The sequence below is a fragment of the Castor canadensis genome, chromosome 10 (assembly GCF_047511655.1).
Source record: "Castor canadensis chromosome 10, mCasCan1.hap1v2, whole genome shotgun sequence".
NCBI lineage: Eukaryota > Metazoa > Chordata > Mammalia > Rodentia > Castoridae > Castor > Castor canadensis.
In genome coordinates this window covers 38,104,602-38,127,414 of record NC_133395.1, presented here as the reverse complement: position 1 = coordinate 38,127,414, position 22,813 = coordinate 38,104,602, and positions in this window count along the sequence as shown.

Sequence of the window (22,813 nt, the reverse complement as noted above, 5' to 3'; positions counted from 1 at the left end):
ATAGATAATTGTGGAAAGTTTATAATTTTAATTTTCCTGCTGTTTTTGCACACCTACCAAATAAAATGTTATACATGAACATTGCTTATCTGAAGACCCTTTTTTATGTATTATTCAATAAATTGATAAAATGCTCAGTGGATTAAATAGGATGAGAATTGGAATATTTACTTAGGAAGCATGTATATGCAGATATATATACACACATATATATTCACTATATATTATATATTTTATATATGTGTGTAATATGTGTAAAAGGACCTAGCTTAGTGCTATGACTTGTGGTCTGAAAATTGCAAGAACTTTGTCTCATAATTACTTCTAAAGTTTATATCATTTATTATTGACTAAAAATACAAAATTTTATTTCTAGCCCAAGATTAATTGGAACAGGTCTTTAAAAACTTTGTGATCTTTATTTCCACAGCCCTCCATGCCTGTGAGGTCTTTTCATATAGTGTATCCTTAAAAAATGTCAGTTGAATTGAATCTTTAAATGTATTTGTAGAACTCCCCATTTCCTTGGTGGAATAATATTCCCCTGACCTATGAAGGATAGAGAGTAAGATGAAGAATGGGTCATTTAGATTTCATTTTCCAGAGCACATGGGCCTTTCTTAATATGCCAACATAATGGATACACTGGTGCAGGGAAGTTGTGGGGGGGTCCCCTGGATCTGTTCCATATTTATCATACATGTTGTCACTGGGTACACAAGGTCTATGCACTTTGTAAGAGGATTTCTGCCTAGAGAGCTATACTTTATTTTTCTGTTAAGATGATCAGTATAAAAATGACAAAGTGTTTGCAGCAGGAGTTTAAAAGTAGTTCCTGAAACTAGATCATGTTGTTCTCAGTCTTAATGGAGTCAACAGTGTGGCTGATTGTTTAATGCTTATTCTAGTCGTACAGGATTGAAAACACTGAATAGTCACTTATTTAAAAATTAATAAACTAGGCAGAGGAAAAGACATTTGCTATCTACATGGATTAAAAGGAAACTACTCCCCAATTTACAATTACATTTATATAGCATAACAAAGTGGTGTTTCTGTGTTTTCTTCAAGCAACTTTGCCAATTGTAAAGATCATTGTGCAATATACTGTTATCAGAACAGAATATTGCAAGTGCATTGTCAATTTTGGTATAGCTTAGAAAATATTACAACTGAATATGTTTAGATACTCACCTACTCATTCAAATATTAGAGGTTCAAACTCAAAGGTAATTTTTAGGTCCCCTTAACTATTTACAAATAGAACTACAAACTTTTCACATGTCTATAGAGGTGATTTAAACAATTATGAAAGAAACAAACATGATTCAAGAGAAAGCACTGATTGGACTATAGTTGACTGAGGCATTAACCTCCATTGACTATTATTTCAAATACATATGTGGAGAGAGAGATTAAGGAAAATTGTATTTAAACTTTGAATTATTATATGTTTGCATTATGCTGTATGTTTTTATGTTAGAGATGCTGTCCAAAACATAGGATGAAATAGAATAGATTAGGAGGTAAAATTAGATGACCAAGATCTAAAGGTTATTTCTAATTTTTCTTTTGACAACAAAGTAAAGCCTAAATTTCAGATAGTTTGTGGTATATAATTTTGAAAATATATTTTCTCAAAATCTAGATTTAATGTTTCTCCTTTAGTGATGCTCATTTCTAAAACTTGTGTTAGAAGTATATAACCTATGATATTTTAACAAATTGGTCAGTATTGATATACAAGCATTCCAGTTGTATTTGTTGTAGGAATATGAGAAGGCTTTGTTTTGTAGCAAGGATTTGGAGATTAATCTTGTCTAAAATAACATTTTTCTCTTAATGGCAAGATTTTTTATATTAATAACGTATGTGCTAGTTTAGAATAATTCTAAGTACTATTCACATGGTTCCTAGTTTAGATTATCGAAACCCTATTTTTTCTTTGTGAGACTAGGGTTTGAACTTAGAGCTTTATACTAGTGTAGCAGGTGCTCTACCACTTGAGCCACACCTGCAATCCATTTTTCTCTCATTATTTTGGAGGTGGAATCCTAAGAACTATTTACCTGGGCTGTTCTTAAAACACGATCCTCCTGATCTCAGTTTCCCAAGTGGCTAGAATGACATGTGTGAGCCACCAGTGCCTGACTCAAAACTATATTCTTTTTTTATTATTACATGTGCATACATTGTTTGGGTCATTTTTCCCCCTTGGCGGGCCTGGTGGGGTGGTGGGTGGGCTCGGTGATGTGGAGGTGGTGGCCCGCCTGTTCTTTCAGTGTATGGTGGTATGAAGAAGCCTTCCACGGGCTAGGGGTTCTGAGTGCCAAAGTTTCAGCTCTCCCTGGTGCTTTACCTCTGCCAAGTGTGGCTCCAGCATCTCAGCAAGGTCCCTGATTCACGGAGCTCATGATGTCTGCGTCTGTGTCCCAGTCACCGTTTTGGATCCTCTGTATCACATCTTCAAAACTACATTCTTAAAGATAAATTGTACTTCTAATTTACTATAGAGCTTTTATTTTTAGAGGATACCTCTGAATTTTAACATTTTCACTTATTACAATGAATATTTTCATTTCTTTTCTTAATATTGTCCATTATGATTCCCCTTAAAATTATCAAAATTTTTCTAAGTCACAGTAATGATGACACAATGTATGTGTTTATTGAACATTTACTGTGTGCCACACAAACACGAGCTGCTGTGAACACGTGATCTCTAATAATCACCATAATGACTTTTGGACAAATACCATATTTTTCTCAATTCATGGATGAGAAAAGTGCTTTTCATAGAAGTTAAATAACATGGCATGGTCACATATTAGTAAGGGGAAAAGTTAAATTCAAGTTCATGTCTCTACTCAAAATCACGTGGACATAATCATCAAGCTTCCACTAGTGTTCATTATTCACACAACCACACACTTTCTCTCAATTGGTTTGGAGTTTAATTTGTGAATAAAGTTGGTTGCAACTTTATAGACCTGTAATGTATACTCGTGTATACTATGCTTCCATGAAATATTGTTTGGATTGTCTTTTAGTTCCATCGGAGCTGTTTGATGAAAGTCTACTCACTGTATTATGTCACTATTTGTCAAGCTATTATATGTTGTCAATATGGATGAGTAGTTTTCAATAAAGAGCTAACAAAATACACTTGTCTATGGTCTCATGCACTTACACTGCAATTAGAGAGTGGAGAGAGGAACACATTGAAGGAGAAAAAGAAAAGAAGAATGTGAACTGAATGACACTAAGGAACAAGCATAAGGTGGGAATTATAAAGGAGAGAATGGGGCCAGAGGCATACTCTGTTAGCAAAACAAGTTATAAGCAGGTAACATTAAAGTTAAAACACAACTACAAAGGAACAGAATTTTTTTGTATACAAACAACAACCAAAATGTTAAAAAAATAGACAACAAAGCAAAAGAAAGAAATAGACTTATAATGATGAATTGTACGGAAAGAAAAGAAGAATCATTTTAGGTCAAGTCAGAGGAGTAGTTTGGCAAGAGATGCACCACTGATATTTAGAGATAGAAGTTTTCACAGGAAAATTATTCATTTAGACTTTGTCACAGATATAGATTGTAAAAGAAATTATAGTCAATGTTTTTAATGTGCATACTATTCAAAGTATAAATAACCGGGCTATAATGTGAGAATACCAGAAAAATATTCTCATAGACATCAGTTAATTTTATAGGAAGAGGCATGGCTTCTTTTTTGGTGATGATATGGTGAAACAAATATGTGTAATGAGACTTATTTCAAAGCTTCTGGAGTAGTAAGAAAGATAGAGAATTGAATATATACATCCAACATTACATTCTTAGCATACTGTATCAATATTATTGTTATTCACCAAATGCCTAAAGAAAGTATATAAAAGCACAGGTATCTTACTTCAGAAAGCACTTACTGTGTGCTATAAGATTTAATAGTGCACATTACACCTGAAGAAAAATGGTGAATTCTTAGCTTTTTTCATTGCTTACTGAAAGTATGCATGATATCACATTGAATTTATTTTTATGAGGATACTTCCTAAAATATTTTGAATTTACTGACATCCTTCTGCTACTATAGTACTCTGTGCATGTTTATTTCCCAAATATTGTTCTGGTTTCAATAATATGGTACCCTATGGTTCTCCACCAATAAGTGCACTATTTACATTTGAGACAGTTATGACTTGTAACTTATACCTTGTGAAGAATTACAATTTTCAAACTGAAAATGAATTTTAATCCCTGAGAAAAATATTTCTAGCTCTCCAAATATTTTCCATATTATAATACTGTGAACTTACACCTTCCAATGCTTAAAGTTTCAGTGCCAGAAATAAATATGCATGTACGAATTGAATAAAAATAGCCAACGTAGTTCTCTTTTATTTTATATTTTGATTTCAAACTTTTTATCAAACTAAACTTGTGTCATGTAATTTTTTTCTCTACATAGCCACAATTAATCCTTGTTACAAATTAAAAATAGAATTTAAATATGTTCAGGCCTCACAGGCTGAACATGCACTGATTTCTGTCCACTTCATTAAACTTATCTTACAGTGCCCCACCATCTCCATCTGTTATATTTTATCTACATAACTTTCTTTTTCTCTTGAACTCATAATAACCTCATTTCTTTGACATTCCATTCTTTCTCACTAAAGACTGTTCCTCTGGATTTACCATGACTATTAATACTAATAATTTGGGTCTCAGGTTAAATTTCACCTAGTTTTAAAGACTTTCACCCACCATCCTAGCCAAAGAATTGTGGCAAGACACACTTCGTACATATAACTTCAGTTTTACTTCATTCTGAGGCTTGCCTCAAATTAATATCACTAATCAAAATTTAGAATTACCTTATTTACATATTTCCAATTTAATTTCCACCTCACTTCATGAAAATTTTAAGCACCATGGGGATGGAAAAATTAGCCATTGTTGTCAGAAGAGATTATATTAACTACACATGACTTATTCTCAATAAATGGTACCTTTGAGGAAACCATCAGTAAAATACTGCTGTGATTTAGTTTCTCAAAGGACAGGATTTAACATCTGCTGACATTAGATATGTTATCAAAAGTGTCACAAAATTTTATTGCATTTGTTATAGAAATTATCCACTGGTCTTTATTTAAAAAAAAAAAAAAGCCTTAGCTTTTAGAAAGGTAGTAGTCCTTGCAAATATCTATCATTTTATTTATTATAGGCTTCATGTTATGAAAATATTTCTGTCTTTTTTGACATCCGAGGACATCAAACTTGTAACAATACTCCAGGGGTAAGCAAAGTCGTGGTCTACACAGATACACACCATTCTTCTCCATCCTATTTTTCTTCATTTGTATTCCATTTATCCAACTTTTATAATTATTCTATAAACATTTATGCTCATAATATCATAAAGGTCCTTCATCTTATATGCAAAAATATATGAATAAAATTTTACTTCCTAACCTGAATAGCCAGTTTATTTTTTTCAAAATACAGAAAATATTTTTAATTTAGCCTAAATAACATTTCCTGATTGTTCTTTACATGATAAGGATATTTCTGTTTCCACATGCTTTTTCCATTAGCATTCTCCTTCAGAGTAATATATTCTTTGTCTGATTTACAGGTATGAGCCCTGAAAAATATGTAGGCTATGTAAATGTCCCTAACACAAAACACATGAGGGAAAAAGTCAATCAAATCCTTTGCTTATACATCCAACTTCAATTTTATTTAACCATCATTGAGATATGAATTTAGGCATTCTACTAATGGCTAATAAAAGCTTTAGATCTACTTATTCTTTAAAAATGAAAATATATTATCAAGAATCACACACTCATGAACTACCTATCTTTGTCTATCTTTAAAAGGAAGCAAATACTTACAATGACCTCTAATGAAAACTAATTAAAATTCTACTTGGGAACTCTTTCTAAGGGCAATCCTTCAATTGTGGTATTATGCATGAAGTGTGGACTGTTTTCTTGTTTTTGTGCAGTGTTTATCACCAGACACCTGAAGGAGAATTAGCTCAGGTAGACTCAATGAGGCATTTGCCACTGACATTGTCAGACTTCATGAGCCACCTTCCCTAGGAGTCACACAGGGTCTTCTATGACGTTTTTATTCATAACTAGCAGATCACATTGGTAAGTATATATGATTTCAGAATGGAACACTTCTTAAAATGGAAATGTCAAATTGATGATGAAGCTCATGATTGGTATATAAAATACTTGAGAAAAAGCAATTTTAGGATTCTAACATGAGATAATTAGCTGTAGAATTTCTGTGTTTTAGAGGAAATGCATTGCTCCTTCAGAGGGCAACCTCATGCTATTCTGATGTACTCAATGAATCAAGTCCAAGAACTGTTGACTTCAACTTTACAGGAAGAAGCTTTGTCTATTTACTTTACATTATTTGTATAAATTCCAATGACAAAGCAGCAGAGATATTCAGAAAATCTGACAGCTATTTACTATTGAAAGTCATGAAGGTTTTAGAAAATTTTAATATATAACAGAATTTTGAACTTAGCAAAAACCATTTTCAAAATTTGTTCCCAGCTAAGCATCGGGTGCACACCTATAATCCCAGCTATGTAGATGTAGGTAGAATCTGAAAAAAAAAGTAAACAGGGCTGATAATACAGCTCAAAGTGGAACACTTGCCTTGCAGATGCAAGGCCCTGAGTTCAAACCCCAGTAAAGCCCAAACAAACAAACAAATAAATGTTCTCAATTTAATCTAAAACCAAACTTCTCTAGTGACAGATCAATACCTGTTATCAGCAGTAAGTGAATTGATGGTTTCTAATCTTCCTGAGCATCAGTCTTCATTAATCTCAGTTGAGATTACAAAAGTAAATATTCAAATTACTACTATTCAATCCAAATGACCTCAAGACTATGGTCTAGCTAAAAAGTGGTATAAACCACTGAAGGTGCCCTAGAGAAGCTTAATAGAAGATACCAATTAATATGAATTTCCAGATTTTTATTGCTCAACATGTCACTACTTGCACAATCAGTACTATTGAATTATTAATGGGATGCTGCCCTAAGACTTGCCTTAATTATTTCTACCCAGACTTAAAGAAAAGTCTTAAGAACTATATGTACATAACTCAGGTGCAGTATTTCTGATAGCCTGAAACATGATTATATTTATTTCTAGCTCTTATTTGTAGGGGGAAATTTTGAGGCAATATATTGCTTTCTATCTATTTAAGATTATGGGGCAATAATGAGGTATAAGTTGTCAGTGTGACCAACTATATAGTATCTCTTGTAGAGCAGATAAGTCAGAATAAAAATTATACAAGCACTTACTTTAAATTTAACTAATCTGTGGACACACTTGGATTCACTCATTAAAGTTCCAAAAGAAAAGAAAATCATTTGATTCCTGTCCATGCAAAGAGCTGAAGAGATATATCCTAACATTCCAAAATGAATCATTATATCAGACTGATTAGACCTACCAGGTTTCTGATTAAAACATGGTGTAAGCCAGGGAGAAAAGAACACTCTGGTCAGCATTGACTTTATTTTGTGAGAATAAGTTGATTTATGTTAAGGTAATTGCAAGTGAAGAATAACTTGTTGAATATCTAATTACCCTATCTGTATTACTATTTAAGTAAAACCCTTTGTATTTCCTTTTATTATTCTTTTTTGCTATATGTTTTATGCAATTTTAAGAATTTTATGCTAAAGTAATGACTTTAATATTCACTTTAAACCTGGTCTTAAGTAATGCATTTTAAATGCATTTTTAAAATGTTCATTTGTACTATATGATACTTACTGTTGAAATGTCAGTATATTTGTATGTGTGATAGACAAGGGGCATTTTTGACATAAACTGATGATAAGCACAGTTATCTTCTGGTTACAAAATAAAGAATACAGATTTTTGACAAGTTTTGGAAGATTAAAGCCTATCTCAATAGTGGTGGCCAAAAATATGAAATGTCACTATAGAAGCTAATATAAAACTAAAGTCTCACAATTTGGAAGAAATAGTATTTGATCATTTCCAATATTGTTTGAAATTACTAAAATATAAAACTATTTAAGATCTGAATAATCAAAAGAATAACTATTCAAGAGTGTATTGCTTGTCAGGTATCCACCAATATCCTATTATGAAAGAGAGAAAATGATAACAAGAACAGATGCAAAAGCAAGAAAAGATTAGAAAGGGAGATATTTATATAACTACATGTCATCAAACAGTGGCCCATTCACAAACATCTAAAACAATTCTATTGCTTTCTTTCTATTTAATTTTATTAAAACTTACATAGATCTTCAGTCATTAAAAAACTGTATGTTAAGAAATACTGTTGAAAATAAACAATAATGACTGGAGTATTTTCAGTTTGACAATGCACTAATAAATTCATTTAGATTACTGCTCAAGAAATCATGGACTTAAGCAATCGTGAAAAGATGGTTCGTCTAATTTTATTTACAATTCACTGGGGAAAAGTTGAGGACTTGCCATAGAGAGAAGTCTTCAACCTTTCAGTTCGCCATTTCTTCCAACTGCAATCTCTTTCTCTTTGATCTACCAGTGGTGTGAAGGGAATGGGTACCAGGCTTCCTCGGCCACAGAATGGGTTTTCTAAGCTGTTGTAATTGAACAAGAAAGGAAAAATGGTATTGAGGAATCTATCCCATAGGGATCACCTTTCTTTGCTGAATTTACAGATGTCATTGCTGTGTTTTGTTAATGAGGTGACACACTTACTTTCCAACAAAAGCTTTAAAGTAAGAATTCAGAAGACTGTGTAAGAATGATGTAAGATGATAATTGAGCTCTATACTGAACTAAACTATTATTCCTTGTTTTGTCTTTATCTTATATGATGTTTGATTATGCAAAATTATGTAAGTATGTTGACTTAGAAACTCACTTAAGGCTTATGTGCAAATTTGGCCCAGAATATTTTGTGAGATATGCTTTGTCTATTGGGTAAAACATGACAGGTAATTTCTCAAGACTTGACCAAAGTGGGATTTGTCGTCTTACATTTATGCAGGTAAAGTAATGTAATAGCTGCAAAATAATAAGATTTTTAAGTGGCATTTTTTTCTAGTGGCAGAGATTTTTAATTGATGTATTTAGCAGGTATTAAATAGCTCTCTACACTCTTGTCCAGTGGGAAGTAGGTGTCATGTCCCCCATGCTGTTAGCACATATGGCTAAATTGCCCACATTCAAAATTTATCTTATTTAGATCTAATAAGGGTCTGTGACTAATTTAGACTTACAGTTGGAAGTGTTGTGAAGAAAGGTGAACAAAGCATCATACCTGAGTTAATTCCTTCCCTATTGTCAAGAGTAGATAGCAGGCCTACCATGTTGTGTTTCAACATCACACAATGTTCGTGTGTGCTGATGTTCTCTGTGTGGAAGTCAAGATTAAACACATTTTCCTTTTAAGAAATATGAACTTTAAAAAAATATTTATTTTAAATTTCTAGATAAAATTGCATGTACTTACTATATAAAACATGAGGATTTGAATTATATATCCATTATTGAATGACTAAATCTAGCTAATTAACAAATTTATTCTTTATTTTTGTTCAAAGGTATTTTAAGAGTAGTGGACATTTCACACTAAAAACTTTATGAGTTGTATAAACATTTCTACCTCATTTCCAGGCATTATTCTAAAAGAATTAAATAGCATAATATATGTGAGAACAATTTACAAGTAGTAAAGTTTGATAGTATAAGGTATATTTGGATAATATTACTTTTATATCATTATGATGAATCACCCTAAAACAAAGCTTATGTAGCAGTGAGATGTGATAGAAACATTGAGATATGAAAGGAGATAATCTGTCTTCAAATTTTTGAAACAAAACTTATTAGCTTTGTGTTTTACTTCACTTTTTCTGAACTTCAATTTTTCTTTAGGAAAATAAGGGTAATAATGAAGTGAGTATTGCTGTTCAGAGAACATTCAATAAAGCCCTTGAGTAAATATTACCTAATATCTAACACAGTTCCAAGTATATTCTCATTCTCTAATAAATATTCCATGAATAGAGTATTATGAAAATTCTACATTAGTGTACAAGTGTTAATTGCTATTATGATTAAATACTTGGAAATAAAATGATGTCAAGGTAAATAGATATCAATAAAAATAAATAAATAGAAAAATTTTCTGTTCAAAATGTAAGAACACATTAAAAACTCAAGCTTTCTTTGAATTGATGTCTGGTTTATGGCTATTAAGTTATATTTGAACATTGTCACTACCTGAAAGAATGTTGGAAAATAAGTCAGTTTTGTCCAATGTAGAGGAAAAAAAACCATTTTCCTGGTTCAAAATTTTGCCTGTGTGTGAAGGAAGCAGATAGTAGAGCAGAGGGATGAGATGGTAGACATATATTATCAAGTGCGTAGCACATAAATCAAGTCTTCTAAAATCCATGTGTAAGAATGGCTTGATGAGATGCAATATAAGTTATATGATTTCAAATATAAAATATGTTGTTAATAGAATGATTTTGTTGCTGTTGTTTTGTGAAAACTAGAATAGATAAATTATATATAGTCAATGTATGAATTATGGATACACTACCCTATAGTTAATATTGTATGGAAGTTAATGAGATTAGTATTTAGAGGAATGCTTATTTCCACAAATTCATCTTCGCTTTGAGGGCTGAGTAGCCTTTACTGAATGTATGAAGAGAAAACTCTCATTTCTGAATTTCTCTCATCCCTGACATTATAACTTCTTGCCACTAGAGCTCATTGTTGCTCTTTCAATAGATTTCAAGGTTTAATTTTTTTCTCATTTTCTTTCTTCCTTCTCATTTGATAGCTGGCTACAGTCATCTCTGGAAAACTATCACATTCAAAACACATTTTGTTATTTGAAATAAATATATTCCAAGATCAAGAATCTTCCTTTAAATGAATGATAGTGTAAGAGGTGCTTAATCCACTTTTGCTGAAAAGCACTAACTCCTTGCTGGGGCCCACTATTAACTAAAAGCAGGAGAAAAGGATGACATCTCTGCTTTCATCTTGTTTTTGTCTTTGCTCTAAACCATTGTTTTTGCAGTCGCCTTGGATTCCAGAAAAGAAAGAACTGATAAGAGACTGAAACTACCCCTAACAATAGCGCCTCCTCAAGACAGACCACCTGTGAAGTGAGAATGGGTAAGAACTTCTCAGGAAACCCTAAAGAATAAGGCCACACCTGTTACTGAAACTGTTTATGCATGCCTTTTGTAATTCTTTGTCTGTTTTACTCTCATGTCTATATCCTGAAGATGGCTAAAGGCTTACTCCACCTCTTCCCACAACTTGTACCAGGCATGTAATAAACCTCCTTTCATTGCCTTTCACCATGTCTCTTTATATGGCATTTAGGGGTAAGTGAGCGGAACTGGCAAGCCCAGGAGCTTGGGCCTAGGGTCTGAAATTCCAGTTTGGCTAGTATGTCTAAATCATTTGAATCTGGTAAGATACCACCTTACAGAATAATCTGCATGTGTATCATTATGGTAAATAAATGTCACTTTATTAAACATGTTACACCATTTTTATCAAATACTAAATTGCTCAGTTGTAAACGTTCTCTAGGCTTGATCAACTTAATGAAAACTACTAAGTTTTCAATTTAGACTATTTGAAAATCATTTTGAAAAGGCAAAGTAAAACCACATAAAAACACTAGTCCTTTTAATAATAGTCACATAATAGAATGTTTTTTGCTAAAAGCTATTTACTAGACAAATAGATCTTTAAGAAATTTTAATTTCTTAATTTCACATGAGAAACAAACGACCTCCCTGTCACACACACAATTCAAATCAAGACAGTTTTGTTAGGAAAAACGCTGCTCTCAAAGAAAGCTCACGAGAAAAGTCTCACGTCCATAGAGCAAAGTTTAATGGCAGGCCCAAACTGCCAGGCTGGCAGGGGAAAAGATGGCATAGCCCTGAACCTGGGTGAGCAGTGGTTTTTATAGAAAGGGGAGGGTAAGGAAGTTTTATAGAAAGGGGAGGGGACTACAGGTGCAGTAGTCTCTAGTAGGGGTGGGGCTGTCTTAAAGCGTGGGAATTTGTTTAAGGGTGGGGCTGCCATTTTGGCTGATTCACAAAGTGGTGACATTATTGTTCTATCATTCTCCCATTTTTTTTTTAATAATGATGAGGGTAGGGGCTAAGGATCAGGAATTGGGGTGAAGCATTGGTCTCTTTAGCTACTTCCTGCTGGCAGAGGGTGTTGTATGAGGCAAGATCCTCAGGCTCCTGTGTCCTGGTGAGGGCCCTCAGAGCAGTCCTCTGGATGGTTTTGGAGAGGTTGATATCCCTGGAGGTACAACTGGTTGAATTTTTAATTAGCAATAGCAGAAATGTAGTGTGATACAAGGGAGGAAGCTTAAGAATAGGAGAGCAAGAAACATAGGCATCAGGATGGGCATTGGCCAGGAGAACCACTGTGAAATGTTGTTCCCTAGACAATTTCAAGAGTCCTCCAACTACAGAGAGAGAAATGGGTGGCCATACATTATCTAAGACCCAAATAGGAATTTTATGAGGAGCATAAAAAAGTGTCTGTTCAGGGACTACATACCTAGGGATCTAAATTCTGCAAAATCCTACAACTGCCAGGGAAACTGTAAGCTGTCTTATGGTATGGGGTTGGGAGGAGAATTTGAGCTTTTAATTGAGATAGTAAATCCTGTCCCAACAGGGACACTGGAGTTTTAGGTACTATGAGAAAAGAGTGACAGAAGAGGAGGTCTCCCCAAGAGCAGGCCAGAGGCCAAGTAAACTAGCACTCTAGGGGCTAGCCAGATTTGCCCTGAATGATAACTTTTGTCATTGGACCAGGGACCAGGAGAAAAAGGTAAACAGAGAAACGGCTCCACTGTCTAGGAGGAAAATGGCCTTTTGTTCTTCTGCCATTATGGCTGCTCAACATTGAGGCCAAGAAGTGGAGTATGGACAGGAGGCTGGGACCCATCACCCATCAATCCATAGGAGGAGGCACCTCACCTTCCATCTGGTGACGGGAGCACTTAGACCTCCAGTGGTTACTCTTGCAGAGGGCAGGGTCCTGGTTGGGGGCGGGGCTGTCTCCCGGGCTGTCACCCTTTAAGCATTCTCTGAAGAAGTGCCCCTCCTGCCCACCACAGTAGCAAGTTCAGGATTCAGGCCCCGGTCAGGTGGGGCCCTCTCTGAGAGCAGCAATGAGGCCATGGTGTCTCTTATCTTTTTCTCTCCTGTTAGGAAGGTCCCGGACATACAGACATAGCCATAAATACAGACATGGCTTGATGTATTACTTGGTTCAATTTTTCCCTTCAGCCACAGTCTGAGTTTCTTACAAATATCTGGGACTGTTAGAAATTTATCTTTGAGGAGAACCTCTCTCATCTTTGACTCTGAGTTCACTGTGGTATGCTTTCTGATAGCGTCCTTAAGATGCTCTAGAAAGGTAAGAGGATTTTTTTTTAAGTTGTTGCTGTAAAGTAAAGTTGTTATTTTACATTGACACCTGACACTCTGGAGAGCAAGTCTCTGAACTGTTCTCGGCCTCAGTTTCCTCGCTTGAAGAATGAGGGATCTGGTCTAGGTTAAATTATGTTTTTCTACTATGAGATGGCTGAAGTGACATTAATGTCACTTATCTTCATTACCATTTTTTATTTTTTTTAGTAATACTGGGGAATTGAACCCAGGGCTTTGCACATGCTGGGCAGACATTCTCCCATTGAGCTACTTCCTCAGCCCCAAATATTATTATTATTAATTTTTACTTTGGCTGTACTGGGCTTGAATTCAGGACTTTATGCTTGTAAAGCAGCACTCTACTGCTTGAACCACATAATCATTTCCAACCTGAGTGGCCTGGGCCTGAACCCATTGCTTTTCTAATGAGATAAGAGTCTGGTCTAGTAGAACCATAATATCCTTTCATGTCAGTTGAAAGGTTTGGATCACAGAGATAAAGGCTTGAATGTATTTGGGCATCAGTACAGCTGTTTAGATGTTTTTAAATTTCCCTTAGATCTGATAACTGGAAGGGGACATATGATTTGCCCTCTTCCTACCATTGCCTGTTGGAGAAGGAAGCACTCATTAAAAGGTTCTGAGTATTGGGGTGGCTTAGAAGGTAGAAATTTGTATAGGGGACCTCAGTTTACTTTTTTACTATTATAGAAAAGGTCTAATTGGAGTATGGTATTGTAATTTAAGGAACCCCATGAAGGCCACTTCTCTTGGTCACCCAAGGCATACTGAGGCCAGGCCTCAGTACAAAGCTTCCAACCTCTACCAACCAGAAGACTGGAAAATGCAGGTCCCATCTAGAAAGAACAAAACGTTAGGATCCTGTCTTTTAGCTCACAGCAGGTGGCCTCTTTAATAAAGCCTACCTTTTTAACAAAGAAATCATTTGTAAAGTTGGAGAAGGGCATTCAGAGGGCATTTCAGGCCAATAACAGTGCCATATGGGACAACTAGTGTTAATATTTGGAGGGAAAAATTTATGCTGAGGCCAAAAGTATAGAAAATTCTAAATGAGAAATTTAGAGACCACAGTAATGTCTATTTTGTTATTTCTGGAACTATAACCTTGAGCTAACAATTGGCTTACAAGGGTTGGGTCTGATACCCTGAGGTGTGAGGTGGGGCTAGGAGCAGTACTTGTGCAAGGCACCACTCCCTCCACACACACCTGGGACAAATGACCCTGACTGCCTAGGCCTGATCCTGCAGCCTGTTACCCCTCCCCCTTTCCTGTGTACTCTGCATGCGTTTATTCTAGGGGAAGTGGCGGCGGGCTGCAGCCATCACCACGTGTGGCTGGCAACCCAGGATGTGCTGGGTCCTCTCTATGGACTTTCTTAGCTATGACAGGCATTCTTGCTGTGTCCAGAAGCTGGCATTCTGTGCACAGGTGCGCCTGTTTGCTTTCCCTCCTCCCCTTGTGGGGGTGGAATTAGAGCATAAGCGTGGCAGTTGCAGGTTTTTGTAAGCGCTTTTGTAAAGCAGCTGACTTAAAGTTACTTTAGACCGAGAGGCCTGGCAAACTAGTTGGAATAACTTAAGTCATAAGGTACCATGCTACAGGTTTTTCATGGGAGGCAGGGTCCCAGTAAGCCCAGGGAGGGGAAGGCAGACAGGGACAGAGGACAAATGGTGAGACCATGGAGGAGGCAGAAAAGGTGTGCTGACATCTTAGGTAAGGGAGGGGAAGGCAGAGCCTGGAGGCATGACACACGCCTGAGGGATTAGCCATCACCTGTGCCTCCAGGTTGCTCCCATTGATTGGTACTGGCATGCTTTCAGCAAAACAAAACCTCCATTCTCTGGTCACCAAGTAAATCCTGGGCTTGGTCTCAGCCCACAGGAAGGGAGCATGAGCTCTCCAGAGCTGGAATCGCCTTGAGGCCAGAATTGGCAAGGAGTGGCTTGCTTAACTCCATGACAGGGAAAGTTTTTCAGGAAGTTAGGAGGAGATAGGCATGGTAAACAGTGCAAGAAGTCTGCTTACATGGGGAAGGAGGAGTTTTGGAGAGGAATTGGCTGATTTAGAAACTGGTTTACAGGCTAATAGAATCTGAGAAGGGGAACAGAAAGTACAGAGGGAGGGTTTGATGCAGAGATAGGGAAAGAATTGGATGTACGAAAGTTCCTTCCTTTTACCAGCATGCTCAGAGAGATTGCATAGATCCCTTAAAATATTGGGATTGAAAGTGCCATTAAGTGGCCATTTGGAGGCATTGTCCAATGGATATTGGGGCCATTCCTGATTACAGAGAAAAGTGAGCTTTTATGGCTTCAGATCAGGTGCTAGGCAGAGGGGCCCAAGGTTGGCCAGGAGACATCCCAATGGGGAGTCTGAAGGAATTTGGAAGGTCCAACTCCCATAGTGAAGACCTGACCTGAGGAGAGATATGGCAGGCATCCCCGAAATATCAGGTCCTCAGGAAAGAAAGAGAGAAATGTGGAAAACAACCCCCAGAGGGAACGTCTTGACCACGGGGGGTCCACAGTCCCAAGTGGGGAACCCAGTTCCCAGGACGAGGGTGAGCTGTGACCTAGTGCTAGGGTTTTCAAGGAAATGAGAGAGAGACCACAGCTCTGCGTGCCAGAAGGACTCACCGAGGGAGAGAGGACCTTAAAGGAAGATTGGCCGGTGGTGGATGGTGGTTGGAGACACGCTGGGAGGAGGAACTTCCCTGTGAGCTAGTGAGAGAGTGGTGCTTTCTAGGATCAGGGGTCCTGGTAAAGCAGGTCAGATCCCGGAGGAAAGCCGGGAAAGCAAGGTCAGTGCTGGGAACTCAACCTGATCCCGGGTCTTGGCACCAAATGTTAGGAAGAATGCCAGTCTCAAAGAAAGCTCACGAGAAAAGTCACGTCCATAGAGCAAAGTTTAATGGCAGGCCCAAACTGCCAGGCTGGCAGGGGAAAAGATGGCACAGCCCCAAGTCTGGGCGAGCAGTGGCTGTTATAGAAGGGGGAGGGTAAGGAAGTTAGTACAGGTGCAGTAGTCTCTGGTAGAGGTGGGGCTGTCTTAGAGCACGGGAATTTGTTTAAGGGTGGGACTGCCATTTTGGTTGATTCACAAAATGGCAACATTATTGTTCTATCAAGTTTCATTTCAGTTTTGCTTAGAAAGAAATAAAAATATTCAGATATACATGAGAAAAAGAGATTTACAAAGAGATTATCATAAAGTCCTTCCACATTCTATTTATTTCATCTTTGCTTCCACACACAGGTCAAATCAATGCCCGCTATTGCTGTTCTCCTATTCACTCTGAAACTATCTGCAACCAAATTCCCACATTAGGTGAAACAAATTCACTCCTCTTCTTTGTTGTCCAGTCATATTTTGTATGTGTTGTGTGACTTTCATGAATTCTCTTAAATAGCAGAAGAACCAAAGACAAAGGCAAAATAAGTTGACTTTATTTCTCTTTATACTAAATCAGTGATTATTATGCTATCATGATCACACAATGCCCAAATATCTTACTAAACTATGTATGCTTTTTACCAAGGAAAACACCCACTTTGTACTTTCCAAGAAACCCATAGAGTGAGCCATGTTAAACTGTGATCTAACTTCCCTCGCTAGCTGCAATGTAAATTTCAAACTTATTCTTCTCTTTTTCATTTTTATCAATAATACATTTCAATTAAAAATATAACTCAAAAATGTGCATAAGCGTCAGACATACTCACACATATACATACCTCTCAATAGTTGCTCACAATGCATTTATAAGAGTATACTTCAACATGAATCAAAATATTACAACCTGGCTCTTCCAAGTGTTTACACCAGTCCTACTACAAGCACTAGTATTATGCTCCAAACTACTTTATGCTTATATCCAACTAATTGAGACTCTGCATCTTTAACAACTGAAGCAAGAACTGTCTTTTCTATCACCTTCTTCCCTGAGTTAAAAATCTGAACATTTCTACCAAATAAGTATTGTCTTATAAATCTCCTACTCCCACTGTTGTTGAATTGCTGTGTACTCTTATAATATGTCAGGATATGAAAAAGAATTGGATTGAGAATTTAGGCTCATAGTGTAACTGAAATAGCTAACTTTCCTATTTTTTGCCCACTTAATTTTATATGCTGAGAGAGTTCCAAAAGATACAGGCAGGGTACAGACAAGGTAAAGGAAGATGGACAATGTAATTTGAATGAGAAAGATGTAGAGTGATACTTTTCCTTTCAAATTACCTGACAATTCAAGAGACATGGGTTATATATTAAGGAAAGAATGTAGTCCAAGACAGCATATTCCTGCCTGCCTGGGACTGTCTTAGATAAATGGACAGCTTTCTATACTGGGGAAGTTAGACATTATATTCAAGATAAAGGGTTTGACTGACAGATCAGTATCCATGAAATACCTGGCATATCAATATCTTCATGCAAATAAGGACAGTCATTCTAAATTTATTAGCTGAACTTTTGGTTGAGGTGGGCCGTATAACTAAAATCAAGAGAGCTCTAGGGCTTAACATTTCTACAAAAATCCATAGATCAGAAAAGTTACACATTGAAAAAAAAAATTGAAACATTTGTCATAAAATTGTTGAATTGTTTCTCTTTTTTGAATTGATTTATTAAATAAAAAAATCTAAAATGTTTTGAATTTTGTGATATTTGCCCAGTGTAGGACATTATAATGGGAATTATATTTACATGGCAAATTTTAAAAATTAAATGTTTAGCAGTAGTAGTTTATGGTCATCATTAGCAGATGATAAGACTTTGATGCTTTCTTTTGTTTTTTCTATATTTTTTTCAATTTACATTTTTGCTGTACTTACATTTCTATAATCATTATTTTATTTCCACAAAAAATAGTAACAAATATTCTAAAAGTAATGAAGAGATTTAAATTCGACCGCTACAGGAAGGCAAATTAGTCCTTTAAGTTAGTTATTTTTCACTACTTTATTCTAAAGCCCTCACCTCTACCTTGCCCAAATCTTACCCAATACTTCCTGAACTTGAGTCTTTGAAACTTTTTAAAATGTCATCCATATTTTTGGCACTTTGAAATATATTAAACACATAAACAGTGACCAGCATAACATCAGACAATCTTTATGACCATTCTGTATAGATTCAGCCCTCCTTTATATTGCAGAACTAGGCTTGGCACCTGGTAGCTGGAAATTTTTCATCTTGCTGGAACAATTCTTTGCAAAGGGACTTGATAGCTGTGTAAATACAGAGTGCATACTTCTGCAAGCAGTCATTAATCTTTAAACCCAATCCAGCCCCTCCTAATCCCAATCATTTTCTTGGTGTTACCAAATTAACATCAACTGAACCATTATTATCTTGCAGATTTTGTGGAAAGATTCACCTTTGAAAGTATTTGGTTTTTACAATCTTTGATCTTTTCAACCTGAACCTTATTTTGCTTTGGTTTCAGAACACAAAAATACATGCTCTTATACAGTAAACATACATGCATAAAAATTTGTGTGGTGTTCCACTTTCCTTATGGGGAAGACAATAGTTTCCCTAGTCACTACATAGAAACTCCTCAATTCTCTAGATAATGTAGAGAATTAAAACATTCATCTTTGAAATATGGTGATAAAATCCTGCAGAAATTCTCTATTTTCTATATTATTTTACAAGTAGCAATATGATTCATGTTTGTGAATTTGTGTTTAAATAAGAGTTGTACAATTAGGTACTAATCCACCTAACAAATATGGATTTTGTATTGATCAACAGATTAGACAGCAAGCTCTATTCCTGAGCCATAAAAGATGAAATAGTTTATTTTAGAATATACTTTTAAATGTTTCCACATGAAGTATTGTTTTATGGAGGGCTGTAATTAGTCATTTATTTTTCATCTCGAATAATCTTTCCAGAAAAACTGAACCAATACATACTGAGGATATCCATGCTAAAATGCATAAACTAAATGAACAAATTTAATCATATTCTCAAATGATGCTTAGATCTCTTGAATAAAATAACAAAAGAATCTCACATATAGCCTTGGCTACCTTAAACTTCTTTAAACAATCTCTTGATTATGGTCTTTTCTTCTTGTACTTTCTCTTTAGCTAACTGACTTGGCTATTCAGTTTATAATGATTTGGGCAGAAACTTAAATTGTGAATTTATTCATCTTCATATGCTTATCTTCAAATAACCAACCTTTGAAGACTATATCAAATTAATCTTTTTTCTTCATCTTTCTAACCATTTTCTAGGATAGACTACCATGTGTTTTGGTATGGCTTACTGCAACAGCCTAACTTGTCTAGTTTCAAAAACTTTGGGACATGAGCAGACATTTCACTGGAAAGGAAACTAGAGGGTAAATAAGCACATGAAAAGATATTATATTACTGAGCATCAAGAAATAAAAAAGTCACCATGTCACTACACACTAAAAGGGGGATAAATAAGGAGTTGTGAAAACACTGTACACTGACATGAATACATAAAAAATGGATCACTTATATATTGCTGATGGTTATGTGTTATAGTTTGGATCTTAAAACTCTGACAAAATCTCATGAATTAAAATCTTGGTCCTCAAAGGCAGTAGTGTTCAGAAGTGGAGGCATTTGAGAGGTGATTGGCTCATGAAGACTCTGTTTGCATCAATGGATTAATGTATTGATGAATTCATGACAATGGGCTAAGGGACACTGTGAAAACTTTAGGATACAGGGCTCAGTTGGAGAAAGTGGGTCATTGGAGGGAAGACCTTGAAGAGTATGTTTTGTTCCCAGCTCCTCTTTCCTGTCTTCCTCCTAGGTGCCTGGAAGTAAATCACCATACTTCACCATTTGCATACCATCATCATGTTCTTTTTCACCACAGGTCCAGAATCAATGGAGCTAAGTGACCATGGACTGAACTCTTTGAAGCCATGAGCAAAAAAAAAATCTTTCATCTTATAAGTTGATTTTCTTTCAGGTGTTTTTATCACAGTGAAAGAAAGCTGACTAACACAGCATACAAAATGGTATGGTCACTTTAAGAAAGCATATTGATAGTTTATTAAAAATCTAAATATGCAATTGAAGTAGAACCCAAAAATCTTATTCTTGGCCATTTCTTTAATGAGAAACGAAGGCATATATTTATATATATGTTTGTAGAAGCTTTTGTTTTCATGATAGCTAAATCCTAGAAACAGTCTAAATGATTTCCAATAGATAGTTAATTAGGCTCCCATACATCCATAACATGGAGTGTTATTCCACTATAAAATGAATGAACTCATGACACATATAACTAACTAGTTTAATCTCCAAAGAACCATTCTCAAGGATAAAGGTCTCTCCCAAAAGGTTATAAACTGTGTGAATCCATTTAAATAACAATGACAAAAGTATAGAAAAAGGAATGAGATCAGTTGTTGCCCAAGATTAAAGACCTGACAGGAGAGAGGAAGAAAACAGGAGAAGCAGTTGTGTGTGAATGCAAATAGCCTACACAAGGGTTCTTTGTGGCGTCAGAACAGTTTTATATCTTGACTGTGTGATAGATAAATAAATATACTCATGAAAAAATTGTATAAAACTAATTACATAAGCATCACAAAAATGAATACAAGTCAAATTGAAGAAATATGAACAATATAGCCTTGAGAGGAAAGAGACTATTGTAGTAGGATTGTGAGATGATTGAAGTCAACACTGTTGAAACAAAAGGCAAGAGAATCTTACAGTGCTGGGGAGAACCAATGAAAAAGCATTGAGGAAATTGTTTTTGGAAGTTTGTCAATGTGATTGGACCATTTATGTTTGCTAATTAACACTTTTCAATATTCCACCCTCTCAACCTGGGAAATAGTGAGCAAGTAGGCTAGACAATTAGCTGAAATTAGACAGTAAAGCTAGGACAGAAATTAGACAGTAAAGCAAGTGCTCAAAGAAAAGGAAGGTCAAGGGCCTAGAATCAGAAAGAAACATGTTCAAAGGTTAGTCAATCTGAAAGGAAGATTAAGACTGTTTTGGATACTTCCATTCTATTCTCATATTGCAACAGGTTTGCCTTCTTGAATTTTCCCTTCTTTAAGTCTTGGAAAATAACACCTTGAAGAAGTTCTTCTGGGTCCATCATGCATGTCTTCTTCTGAAATGCTTTGAGTACATAGTACATAAATAACCTGGAAACTTCCATTATGACCTCACTGTGAACTTAAAGGGTAGCAAAAAGGAGAAGCATGATGGAGCAGAATGAGGACACTCTGAGGACTAGGATTCAAATAATCAGAACATTTACAGGCACAGCCAACAAAAATGCGGCTTTCTGCATGCCTAATTAGCATAGAGATTAAGCAATTCCGTGGAGAAAAGGTTAAAACCTCAGACCATGTCACTTCTCTGGCACCCTCTCTTTGGACCCCTCCCAACTCTGGGAGCTGTACTTTTTGCTACTTTTCTATCTCAATAACCTGTCTCAATTTACTCACTCTTATTGTCTGTGAAGTTCATTCTTCTGCTTTGTAAGACAAAAGCCCTCTGGCTAAACACTTAAGTCAGCAAGGTTGAGTGGAGGCTTTCAGTCCTACACAAATCTCCAGTTTCAGTAGCATTTTCACCTGTCTTAATTGGATTTTAAATGATCCTGCAGAAAGATACTCCTGGACTGTAGAAGATTTACATTTCAGAAGGTCATAGAAATAATTCACATCACCAAGTTTTCTAAAGCAAGTGTTCAAAGAAAAGGAAGGTCAAGGGCCTAGAATCAGAAAGAAACATGCCCAAAAGTTACTCCAGTTGAAGGGAAGATTAAGACTATCTTGGTCACTTCCATTTTATTTCTCACATTGCAACAGGTTTGCCTTTCTTGAATCTTCCCCTTCAAGTCTTGGAAAATAACACCTTGTAGAAGTTCTTCTGGGTCCATCATACATGTCTTCTTCTGGAATGCTTTGAGTACATAGTACACAAATAACATTCATATGGCTTATTATCCTAATTGTAGTTGTCTATTTACATTTCTGTCTTCCCTACCCTACTGTAAACTCATTAAAAGCTGCATCTTTATCATTGTGTTTTTAGCATATAGCCAGTATTTCTACATAATTTGTTCATTCAACAAATATCTATCAGGCACTGAAAATATGCCATACACTGTAAGAATCCACTTGACATTAGTATTTTTTTCTTCATCTTTCTCATAGTACTTGTACCTTTTACATTTTAAAATGAAATCTGTGCACATATTTAGCTGTATTTTTTCCAAGTGATTAAAAAAAT